This window comes from Lissotriton helveticus, chromosome 8, assembly GCF_964261635.1.
Source record: "Lissotriton helveticus chromosome 8, aLisHel1.1, whole genome shotgun sequence".
NCBI lineage: Eukaryota > Metazoa > Chordata > Amphibia > Caudata > Salamandridae > Lissotriton > Lissotriton helveticus.
This window is the reverse complement of record NC_136069.1, coordinates 282,803,383-282,814,505: the sequence shown is the minus strand read 5'-3', so window position 1 is coordinate 282,814,505 and position 11,123 is coordinate 282,803,383. Positions and strand designations below refer to the sequence as shown.

At 44.6% G+C, this 11,123-nt stretch overlaps 1 long non-coding RNA gene across 1 annotated transcript in view; it reads right to left on the bottom strand.

Annotated features, from left to right (window-relative positions):
* Nucleotides 1–5,361: 5,361 nt before the first annotated feature.
* The window catches only part of LOC144771603 (uncharacterized), a 67,850-nt gene continuing 62,088 nt past the window's right edge, over nt 5,362–11,123 (bottom strand). Inside the window, exon 2 of the long non-coding RNA XR_013599384.1 lies at nt 5,362–5,900. This is a non-coding gene — a long non-coding RNA (uncharacterized LOC144771603). The remainder of the gene's footprint in view (nt 5,901–11,123) is intronic.

Below are 11,123 nucleotides of genomic sequence, written 5' to 3'. Positions count from 1 at the left end.
ACTACCGGCCCAGAAAGGACACTTTTCAATGTCCATTGCTTATATCCTTACAAAACATAAGCAGAATGGTTTAAAAGGACCATTAACACAGGGCTGTGGTACACATTTTGTTATCCAATCCACCCATTAACCAGGTATTACAGTACCTCCATGAATGGTGCTCTTCTCCACCCAGGGAAAACAATGCTGTTCAAAGAAAGAGGAGAAAACAAAAGTAGCGCTTCACTGGCAAACTCTGTAAAGTGGCGCTAATGTGGTTGGGTGTGAATAAAGTCAGTCTGGCCACTTTGCAACCACTCTGTCTTGCTTTATTTAGTTATGTATTTATTTTTCATATTTTGAACTTTTATTTCTCTCCGTCCCGAGGCTGCACTTTGGAATAGAAAAATATCAGAAACAGGCGACATTTCCAGCAAAATTGTTTTTGTTTTCGGATCCATTTCACAGGGTAACAAATAAACAAAAGAAGGAAAGAGAAAGGTGAAAACCATTTCTTCAAGTGAGGATGTTCAGTAAGTGGAGAGGAGCTAGACCGAAAGAGAGGGAATAAGAGGAAGAAAGAGGGGGGGGCAGCTGCCAGTGGAAGAGCAAAAGTGGGCCCTGTCCTTGTCTTCTCTGGGCAGGAAGGAAGAGACAGAGTCCTTTCCCTTCTCTGCCTGCCCACCCGTCCCTGAACGGCCACCAATGCCATGCCTTAGCTGTAGCCCTTGGCTATTTCTGCCGTCCTGTGATGCATGTTTTTTTAAAAGTAGGGGAACGGAATCTATTGAATAAAAGAAGTAGGGGCATGCCGTACCCTGCCGATCCTGCCCATTTCGAACACTGTGCGATAAGCATAATGTTTACATATGATAAAGAAGCAAACAATATTTTAAAAATATATTTTTGTAATGCAGGAGCTTTTCACTTTAGTACTTTAGATTATATCACAGCATTGAGTGCCTTTTATTGCAAGGGATGGTTCCTGATGTGAAACAAACATCCATGAACTGCAAATGATGCTATTAGGGAACTAAGTATTAGCGACAGCCTTTGATTGGATAGTTCCCTGGGCGGAACTAAATATGGTGCCATCATTCTGATGGTGGGTAAAATGAGGCAACGGGGGGGGGGGCATTCTCAAGTCAGTCCCTGACTAACCTGTGAACAAATAAGGCATTTACTGGCCTCTGAATAAACACACCATTTCTCCCCTACTTACCAGAATCCCAACAACTCAACTTCATACAAGTTGGGGAGATCGAAAGGGAAGGAGTAGGAAGGGCCTTCTTGCTGCATGCATGGCCTTTGTCTGATGCCTTGGGCATTGGCCTAGCTCGCCCATGTCATAATCTGGTCCTGCCAAGAGACAAGTCGGGAATTGTGCCCCTGAATAAGTCTGAAGCTGTTATTCTAGATGGAGTAGTGGTATATGTATACTCTGTTAAACCATGTCCATGTGGAGATTTTGTACAGTGCCTATCACGAGGAGATGTATTTCAAGTAACTGTAAGGCGCAATGATTAAGTAAAAGGAGGCCCCAGGTGATCAGCAACAAGGCTGTGACTGCTCTGAGGTTTCCTGGTTTCACATTGTGCAATTCTGTATTGCTTTCCCATTGTACTTCGTGTATATGTTGTATTTGTATAGCACAAACCTATCCAAAAGGTAGCAGAGTATTGTACAGGGCCACAGCCAAGCTTACAGTCAACAAACAATACAGAGGTATCTGCTTTTATTCACTGTTAATGCTTTCTGACATTGTGTTCTTTAAAAAGGCATGTCTTCAACGATTCCTTAAATTGGAGCAGCATTGGGGCGGTCCTGATGGATACCAGGTGGTTGTCCAACATTCTGGATACCTAGTTGGAAAAGTCTTGCTGCTTTTCATTTTCTTTTTTAGAGTTCTTAGTCTCCAGTCTTGTGGTTGCCAGAGATGATGAGCTGGCCTGCAAGATAAGCCAGAGTTCTGGTCACTGTGGCCTTGTAAATTATGTAGCTGATTTTGAAGATTATGCGGGCCATCAAGGGGAGCCAATGGAGTTTCATTAGGATGTGGGTAATGTGATATTTCTTCAGGCCCTGGATGAAACATGTAGAATGCTCTTCAGAGGTGCCAGTGTGGAGTCTGGGAGAGCAGGGCATTCCCATCATCCACATGTTAGAGTACAAGGTCTTCAACTGCAGTTTTGAAATTGCTAGAGAGCTGGTACTAGACAGTCTGTTTTTGGTAATGTTACCTGAGGTTGAGGTTGGCATCCGGTATGAATCCAAGTGATTTGCCTTTCAGTGAAAGTTGGGGTTGAAGGCATCCAGGCTCATTTAACTGAGCCAGGCTTGTGCTATTTCTTTTTTTTGTTGTTCTTGGCAAATAGCAGGAATTTTGTCTTGATTAGTTTGAGCTTCAGTTTAACACTGGGACTCCTCGTCTGGATAAGTTGAAGGCAGAGTTTGAGGTGTTGGATGTCTGAAGCAGTGGAGGCTTTCAAGTAAAATTGTGTATCATTGGCATATTGGTGAATATTGATACTGTTAACTGTGAGTAGAGATTCATGGGGCTCCATGTAGTGGTTGAAGATGGCAGGGGACAATATGAGAACCCTTGGAGACTCTGCAGGTGATGGGATCTTTTTGGACCTGTAGATGCCCATGTTAACCCCTTCCGTGCTCCCGTTGGCCGTCACGAGCACTACCTCGCTGGTGCTGCGAACGGCTGACGCGGCCCCGCCCACTCCGCGGAACCGCCGCACTGCAGCGAAATAACGGCCGTGGTTAAGGAGTGAACAAACTGATGTCTGTTGGAAATATAGGAGGCTAACCAAGTAAGGATATTGGCAGTGAATCCCAATCGAATCTCCAGGGTGTTGATTAGGGTTGGATGAATAACTATTTTCAAGGCAGGTGAAAGGTCCAGCCATAACAGGAAGCAGGGGTCATCTTCATCTGTGGTCAGGAGGGCATAATCTACGGTGCGGTTCTGCCAATGATGCTGTTAGGGAACTAAGTATTAGCGACAGCCTTTGATTGGATAATTCCCTGGGCGGAACTAAATATGGTGCCATCATTCTGATGGTGGGTAAAATGAGGCAACGGGGGGGGGGGGCATTCTCAAGTCAGTCCCTGACTAACCTGTGAACAAATAAGGCATTTACTGGCCTCTGAATAAACACACCATTTCTCCCCTACTTACCAGAATCCCAACAACTCAACTTCATACAAGTTGGGGAGATCGAAAGGGAAGGAGTAGGAAGGGCCTTCTTGCTGCATGCATGGCCTTTGTCTGAGCCAGGCTTGTGCTATTTCTTTTTTTTGTTGTTCTTGGCAAATAGCAGGAATTTTGTCTTGATTAGTTTGAGCTTCAGTTTAACACTGGGACTCCTTGTCTGGATAAGTTGAAGGCAGAGTTTGAGGTGTTGGATGTCTGAAGCAGTGGAGGCTTTCAAGTAAAATTGTGTATCATTGGCATATTGGTGAATATTGATACTGTTAACTGTGAGTAGAGATTCATGGGGCTCCATGTAGTGGTTGAAGATGGCAGGGGACAATATGAGAACCCTTGGAGACTCTGCAGGTGATGGGATCTTTTTGGACCTGTAGATGCCCATGTTAACCCCTTCCGTGCTCCCGTTGGCCGTCACGAGCACTACCTCGCTGGTGCTGCGAACGGCTGACGCGGCCCCGCACACTCCGCGGAACCGCCGCACTGCAGCGAAATAACGGCCGTGGTTAAGGAGTGAACAAACTGATGTCTGTTGGAAATATAGGAGGCTAACCAAGTAAGGATATTGGCAGTGAATCCCAATCGAATCTCCAGGGTGTTGATTAGGGTTGGATGAATAACTATTTTCAAGGCAGGTGAAAGGTCCAGCCATAACAGGAAGCAGGGGTCATCTTCATCTGTGGTCAGGAGGGCATAATCTACGGTGCGGTTCTTTGTGATCTGAAGCCAGATTAGTAGTCGTGCAGGAGATAGTTAGCAAAGAAAAATGCTTTGTCTCTAATTCTTTGCGGAGCTTCAACCAGTGCATTGTAAATTGTATATATATGCACTGCATGTTAAATGAAAGTGACACTAGAAGGCTTCTGAATACGATTACAAAGTTAAGAGAAGGCTTTTTAATAATATTATTCCCAACTTCCTCTCACCTAACAAAGAGATCAACTTCACAAGCAACTCCATATCTCAGTAAAGGCAATTACAAATATTAGTAAAGGGAGATCCAACCCCACTATACAACCCCAGATCAACATAAGTGACGTTCAGAGATCACCTACAGAACTCAAGACAGACTTTCATGGCACAGCTCAAACTATGCAAGCATTCTGCTTTTTGAGTTACTAGTTCAGGTTTAGATAGGTTGTAGGTCTCTTTACAATCTCAATCCATAAAGTTTTTTGGGTAGAGGAAGAGGGAGTGAGGGGCTCAGTTTGGCTCAAGACATTCCCTATGCAGAGGCGCTGCACTGGCCGGCCCTGGTGCCTATGTGACCTTCAGGTTGGATGTCTTTTCTGTTTCCAGCTGTGCTGGAAGTGTGCACGTAGTCACATCAGAGCCAGATTGTATGTTCCAGGCTCAGACAGAGTGCAGTCAACCATCTGCATGTGTTGCAGAAGAATGTATGACGATACATCGCATGCCATTACATTGCGGTTGTTACAATGCAAGTGTTGTTAGAATGTGTTGCAATTACAATGCAAACTTTTACCACGCATGCCATTACAACGCAGATGCATGCGCGGTAAAGGCATTTACTTGGTGAAAGTTGTTAAGGTAAGTAAGTGTGTGTGTGTGTGTGTGTGTGTGTTGTGTGTGGGTGGGTGGAGGCACACATCAATTGTTACTGGAATCCCCTACTCGCGGTCAAACCCAAATTCACCGCCAACACGTCTCGGGCTGTTCCCCCTTCTTCATGGGCGGTCTTGCAACAAATGGACAGCACGCAAGGACCACCAGCGTTTTCCTTTATCTCTTTTTATTCATCCTGAAATAGGTCATCACAGGAATCATGGGACTGGTAGTTCCTCCATACAATTGAGCCTTAAATGATGTGCTGCCAAAAGCGTTCATCTGTAATAAAATGAAAATAATCACTGGGGTGTTCACAAAAGTGTAGGAAAAACAATAACATCAACAGTCGTTCCGATTGCCGCTCTTGATCTATGGCGACAATTGACCCACGAGTTCAGTGAGGGTCCCATCCATGACCGGGGCGGTCACTATGAAGCAAAAGAGAGTTTCCCCTTGGGTGGAGGCACACATCAATCGTTGCTGGAATCCCACACTCGCGGTCAAACCCAAATTCACTGCTGACCCATTTCGGGCTGTTCCCCTTCTTCATGGGCGGTCTTGAAACAAATGGACGGCACACAAGGACCACCAGCGTTTTCCTTTATCTCTTTTTATTCATCCTGAAATAGGTCATCACAGGAATTATGGGACTGGTAGTTCCTCCATACAATTGAGCCTTAAATGAGGTGCTGCCAAAAGCGTCCATCTGTAATAAAATGAAAATAATCACTGGGGCGTTCACAAAAATGTAGGAAAATCAATAACAGCAACAGTTTTTCCGATTGCCGCTCTTGATCTATGGCGGAAAGGGACCCACAAGTTAAGGGAGGGTGCCATCCGTGATCGGGCGGTCACTATGATGCAAAAGAGAGTTTCCCCTTGGGTGGAGGCGCACATCAATCATTGCTGGAATCCCACACTCGCGGTCAAACCCAAATTCATCGCTGACGCATTTCGGGCTGTTCCCCTTCTTCATGGGCGGTATTGAAACAAATGGACGGCACGCAAAGACCACCAGCGTTTTCCTTTATCTCTTTTTATTCATCCTGAAATAGGTCATCACAGGAATTATGGGACTGGTAGTTCCTCCATACAATTGAGCCTTAAATGAGGAGCTGCCAAAATCGTCCATCTGTAATAAAATGAAAATGATCACTGGGGTGTTCACAAAAGTGTAGGAAAAACAATAACAGCAACAGTCGTTCCGATTGCCGATCTTGATCTATGGCGACAAATGCTTAAAGAATCTTGATCACCAAATCCCAAGAAATGTTTTCAAACTGATCACCAAAATACATAAAAAGGTGGCAGACAATAGAATCTATGACAATGATGATAATCTCTTTTATTAACTTTACTACCATCATGCTCCCACTACTACTTTCACATAAAGTCTTCAAAACCATTAACAGACTCTTTTCAGATTCGTATGGCAAAACAAAAAAGCAAGAATCTCCCTTAATAAACTTAAACTAAATAAAAATTAAAGGCGGAATCAAACTAACAGTTTTTGTTTAAGATACCAAACAGCCTTTTTGATGCTCCAGGTATCTTGGTGGATGACATTAAAGGGAAATCCCTCATTCAGATACAATTATCCTCAATACTATAGGAAAGCTTTGTTCTCTTGATAAAAGGAGGATCTATCCAGTTCCTAAAAACCTCACTGTGGCAAAACAAAGTAATTGGAATCGATGGACTCACAATGTTCAGGAGGAATGGACAGGTAAAGGCATTAACCTCCATAGAGAATCCTAAAACCTCTGCAGAACTGCAGTCTAAACAGAACTTACTCAATTTAGATTATTACAAACGTTGTCCTACAAAAGATTAGAAGACTACATTCACCCAACGTACCAAGTATTGTGATGAAACTCAAACAGTCAAGGCGCTTCCCCAAAAAAAACTTTCGGCCCCCACATAGACTACACATACGTTATGTTATGTTATGTTAAATTAGCTTATATAGCGCTCAGCTGCCCCAGCGAAGGGGCGTCCCGGCGCTGTTTAGCAGATATATAGCTGACTCCGAGGAATTCAACGGGGCATAATTCCAGAAGAGTTTAATTTAGGGGAAAGAGATGAGTTTTAATTGCCTTCCTGAAGTCTAACAGGCCTTCCAATTCTCATATATGAGCTGGTAGAGTGTTCCACAGTTTTGCTGCTAAGAAGCGGAAGGAACGTCCTCCGGCTCGGCAGCGCTTAATCTGGGGTAATCTGACCAGGTGTTGACCTGCAGAGTGTAGTGCGCGGGTTGGAACATATGAGGTCAACAGGTTATCAAGCATTTTGGGGGTGGCAAGCTTTAAGATTTTAAAGGAGAGGCATAGGGTCTTATACTGAATTCGCTGAGCCACCGGGAGCCAATGAAGCCTCCGGATGGTATCAGAGATGGAGCAAAATCGAGGGAGGCCTACTAAGGCTCTAGCAGCCGCATTTTGAATGCGCTGCATTCTGGTAATTTCTGCTTGATTTGCACCTAACAGCAGGAAACAGGCATAATCCAATTGGGAAAGAACCGTCGACTGGATAATCAGCGGCCTTGTGGCTGGGTCAGCGAATTTTAAGATAGGTTTTAGACCGCGCAAAATGCCAAAGCATGTGGCGGAGACTTTTTTAGTATGTGTGCAGAAACTAAGGGAAGAGTCCAGCCAAACCCCCACATTTTTAACTTCAGTTTTGGGTTCTGGGACTTTGCCCAGAGCATTGGGTCACCAGTGATCGCCCCATAGACAGGCGTTGTTTCCGACCAGTAGCACCTCCGTCTTATTAGCATTCAGCTGCAGACAGTTAGATGTCATCCAGTCTGCCACGGCGGTCAGGCCAATTTTAAACCTGGCAAGATCAGGGGCCGATCCTTCCGTAAGGGCAACCACTAGCTGCATGTCGTCAGCATATGAGACGATGGTGAGGTTCCATTTTTTGGCGACAGCAGCTAGTGGCTGGACATAGAGGTTGAATAAAGTAGGGCTCAATGCCGAGCCCTGGGGAACACCCTGCTCAATAGGATGTGCCTGAGATAGGAAGGGAGGGGTGGAGACACGAAATGACCTCTTGGTTAGAAAGGATCTAAACCAGGCAAGGGGCATGTTAGTGATCCCTGCCTCCTCAAGCCGGTGGAGCAGAATCCAATGGGAGACAGTGTCAAAGGCGGCACTAAGATCCAATAGGATCAGTGCCGCCGTTTGACTATGATCAAGAGTAGTTCGGAGGTGTTCCGTCATGGCCAGGAGAGCAGTCTATGTACTATGACCGGCGCGGAACCCATGTTGAGTTTCATCCAGAATGTTATTGGAGCTCAACACGTTGGTAAGTATAGTATTAACATGTGATTCAGCAATCTTTGCAATCCAGGGAAGAAGAGAGATGGGCCTGAAATTTTCAGGGTTCAAGGGGTCTGGATTAGGTTTCTTAAGAATAGGAGAGACCCACGCTTGTTTCCATTTCACTGGAATAATGGCCGATGACACTGGAATAATGGCCGATGAAAAAGAGGCATTAATCAGCTGATGAAGCGGGACCAAACAGGGCAGTGAAGATTCTCTAAACTGGGCAGGCTTGAGCGGATCCGCCGGAGAGCCGGACTTAATTTTCACAGTTAATTTATTAAATTCTTCCCAAGAAATTTCAGGGATAACCATCAGATTGGAGGCTAGGGTTGGTCTGATAGAAGGAGCTGGGCTGGACATATTCATGGGAGAAAAAGATTGATAAATGGCTCGTATTTTCTCCACAAAGAAGGAGGCCAATTTTTCACATTGAGATTCTGACTTGGGAATGAGCGCTGGAGATTTTTTGACGCTGAGCTCTTTGAGAATTTTAAAGATTACTTTAGCGGGGTTGGAACTCAGTTTAATCTCAGAAGCATAGTACTCCGCTCGAGTCCTGCATATAGCTCTGTGATATGCTTTAAGTTTGGCTAAATAGTAAGCTTTCTTTACAGGAGAATAATCTTTCCTCCACTCCCGCTCATGTCTTTTACAGGTCCTTTTCAGGACAGCCAAGGTGTCATTATACCAGGGATTTGAGTCCTGAGTGCGCCCCTTAATCCAGGTAGCCGGTATAAGAGTATCAAGTATCAAGACTCCATAGCTCTCCTGAGGCGGAAGCCGGGAGATTGATCATAGCATTACTAGCGCTTTTAAATCCAAATCTGTTTGTGTTTTGTAAACTTATTTTGCGCCGCCAAGCATTGCTTTTTAAACAAGAATTCTGCACATTGCTACTCGCACTAACTTTGCTGCCTTGAATCGCCCCGTATTCAGCCGATTGAGGTGCTGAGTGGGAGGCGGCATTTCAGCGGCCATATTGGGCGTAGACACTGCCCCAGCGCTCTAGCGCTCGAGGCTCCACTATAAAAACATACGGGGTGCCTCCGCGCAGCGGACGCGGTCAGCGGATGCGCCGGAGTCGCGCCGAAGTCGCGCCTAAGTCCAGCCCGTCTGCACCCGTCCGCGCTACGGACGGGCTGGGGGCTGCTCCTTCTGCTCAGAGAGCTAAACCAGGTCAGCTATCTAGAAAAGAGTTACTGTCACTGAACCCTAGTTGTATGCATTGAATGTTGATAAATGGTTAGGGCCCATCTGTTGCATTATTTGTAAACAAATTTTACAACCCTACCTAAGACCGCCTAAGAAAACTATATATAGGGTCATTAATGGAGGGCTAATCAACGCCCGCTCGATGTGTAAAAACGCATTACATATGTATGATTTAATTTCGGAAACAAAGCTGGATTGTCTCTTAGTCACTGAAACGTGGCTCAGAGACTGGTCCAGTCCAGACATTGTACATGCATTGCCACCCGGCTATCGGATACAGAGACTAGATAGACCCTTACAGAGAGGGCGGGGGGGTTGGCTATTATTCATCGAGATACCCTCAAATCCAACATTTCAGAATTATCCGACATAAAAGGAGCTGAATGTCTGGCCTTCAGTTTACAGGCCCATGACTCCTTTATGTTTTCCGGAGCCTTAATATACCACCCACCAGGTCAAGCGAGCCACTTTTTGGAAAGTATGGGTGAAGTCCTCACCAATCTAACTCTAAAAGCTGCTAATTTCACCCTATTGGGAGACTTAAATCTGCACTTGGACAGCACTAGCGACCCCAATGTGTTATATTTTAAAGATATTATGCATGTGTTGGGACTGACAGTACTCACGACAGATCCTACACACATAGCCGGGCATGTTTTAGACTGTATCTGTTCTAATCTTAATACCATCAGGGTTTCAGATCCCCTGCCCCTAACTTGGACCGACCATAAATTCATCGCATTTAATCTCAAAACCGATGAAATAAAGGCTGTAAAACCAGATATAGTGAGGAATGAGAAACCCACCCCATGCTGGGCTAAAATTATTGATCACCCGGACTTATCAAATTGGGTAAAAGAAAACAAACCATCCATGCACGGGGAAGTCATCTCTGATAATCTTAGCTACGAGAGATGGATGAGATCCATAGGGGAGAAACTGATCTCGGGGGGAGTACGTAAACTAAAATCTAGTCAAGGGAAAATTTCAGCTCCCTGGTTTACTAGTGAACTAAGAGATACATTGCAAATAGTGCGAAGGCTAGAAAGGAAATGGCGTAGGCACTATAATAATGATGATCAGGAAGTCTTTAAGATAGCTAGGAGGAAATACCATGCATTAATCAAACGCACCAAAACAAACTATTTTACAAACCGGATTGAAGCCTCACATAACAAACAAAAGGAAGTTTTCCGAATTGTAAATAGTTTTCGAAATTCAAAATTTCTGTCCCAGGAAATTCCACCTTCACAGACCTTCTGTAATGAAATTGCAACATATTTCGAACAAAAAATTATAAATCTCACCAAAGATTTTCCCCAAATCCCCCACAAGATAATAAGTCTGGGTCAGCCAATTGGAACACCTTTGCTATGATTAGTCTTGCAGACTCTTCGCAAATCATCTCAAAAATTAAATCTGGCTCGCCACTTGATCCCTGTCCCCCTTCATTGCTTCATGCAATTAAATAGGAAGTAAACCCCGTGATTAATGATATCCTCAATACATCACTCCAAACTGGAGAGGTTCCTACCTCATGGAAAACCGCAGTAGTCAAACCACTGCAAAAAAAGATCCTGCATGATCCATCAGTACTATCTAACTTGCGGCCCATTTCTCAACTCCCTGCCATATGTAAATGTGCTGAAACCCTTGTCAATAAGCAGCTTTCAACATTCTTGGAAGAAAATAACATCCTTCATCCAAACCAGGCAGGGTTTAGAGCAAGCCATTCCACAGAATCTGCACTTCTGTCAACTGCGGAAACCATAAGAGCTGCACTGGATCTAGGTAAGAAGGCAGTTTTAATCCTC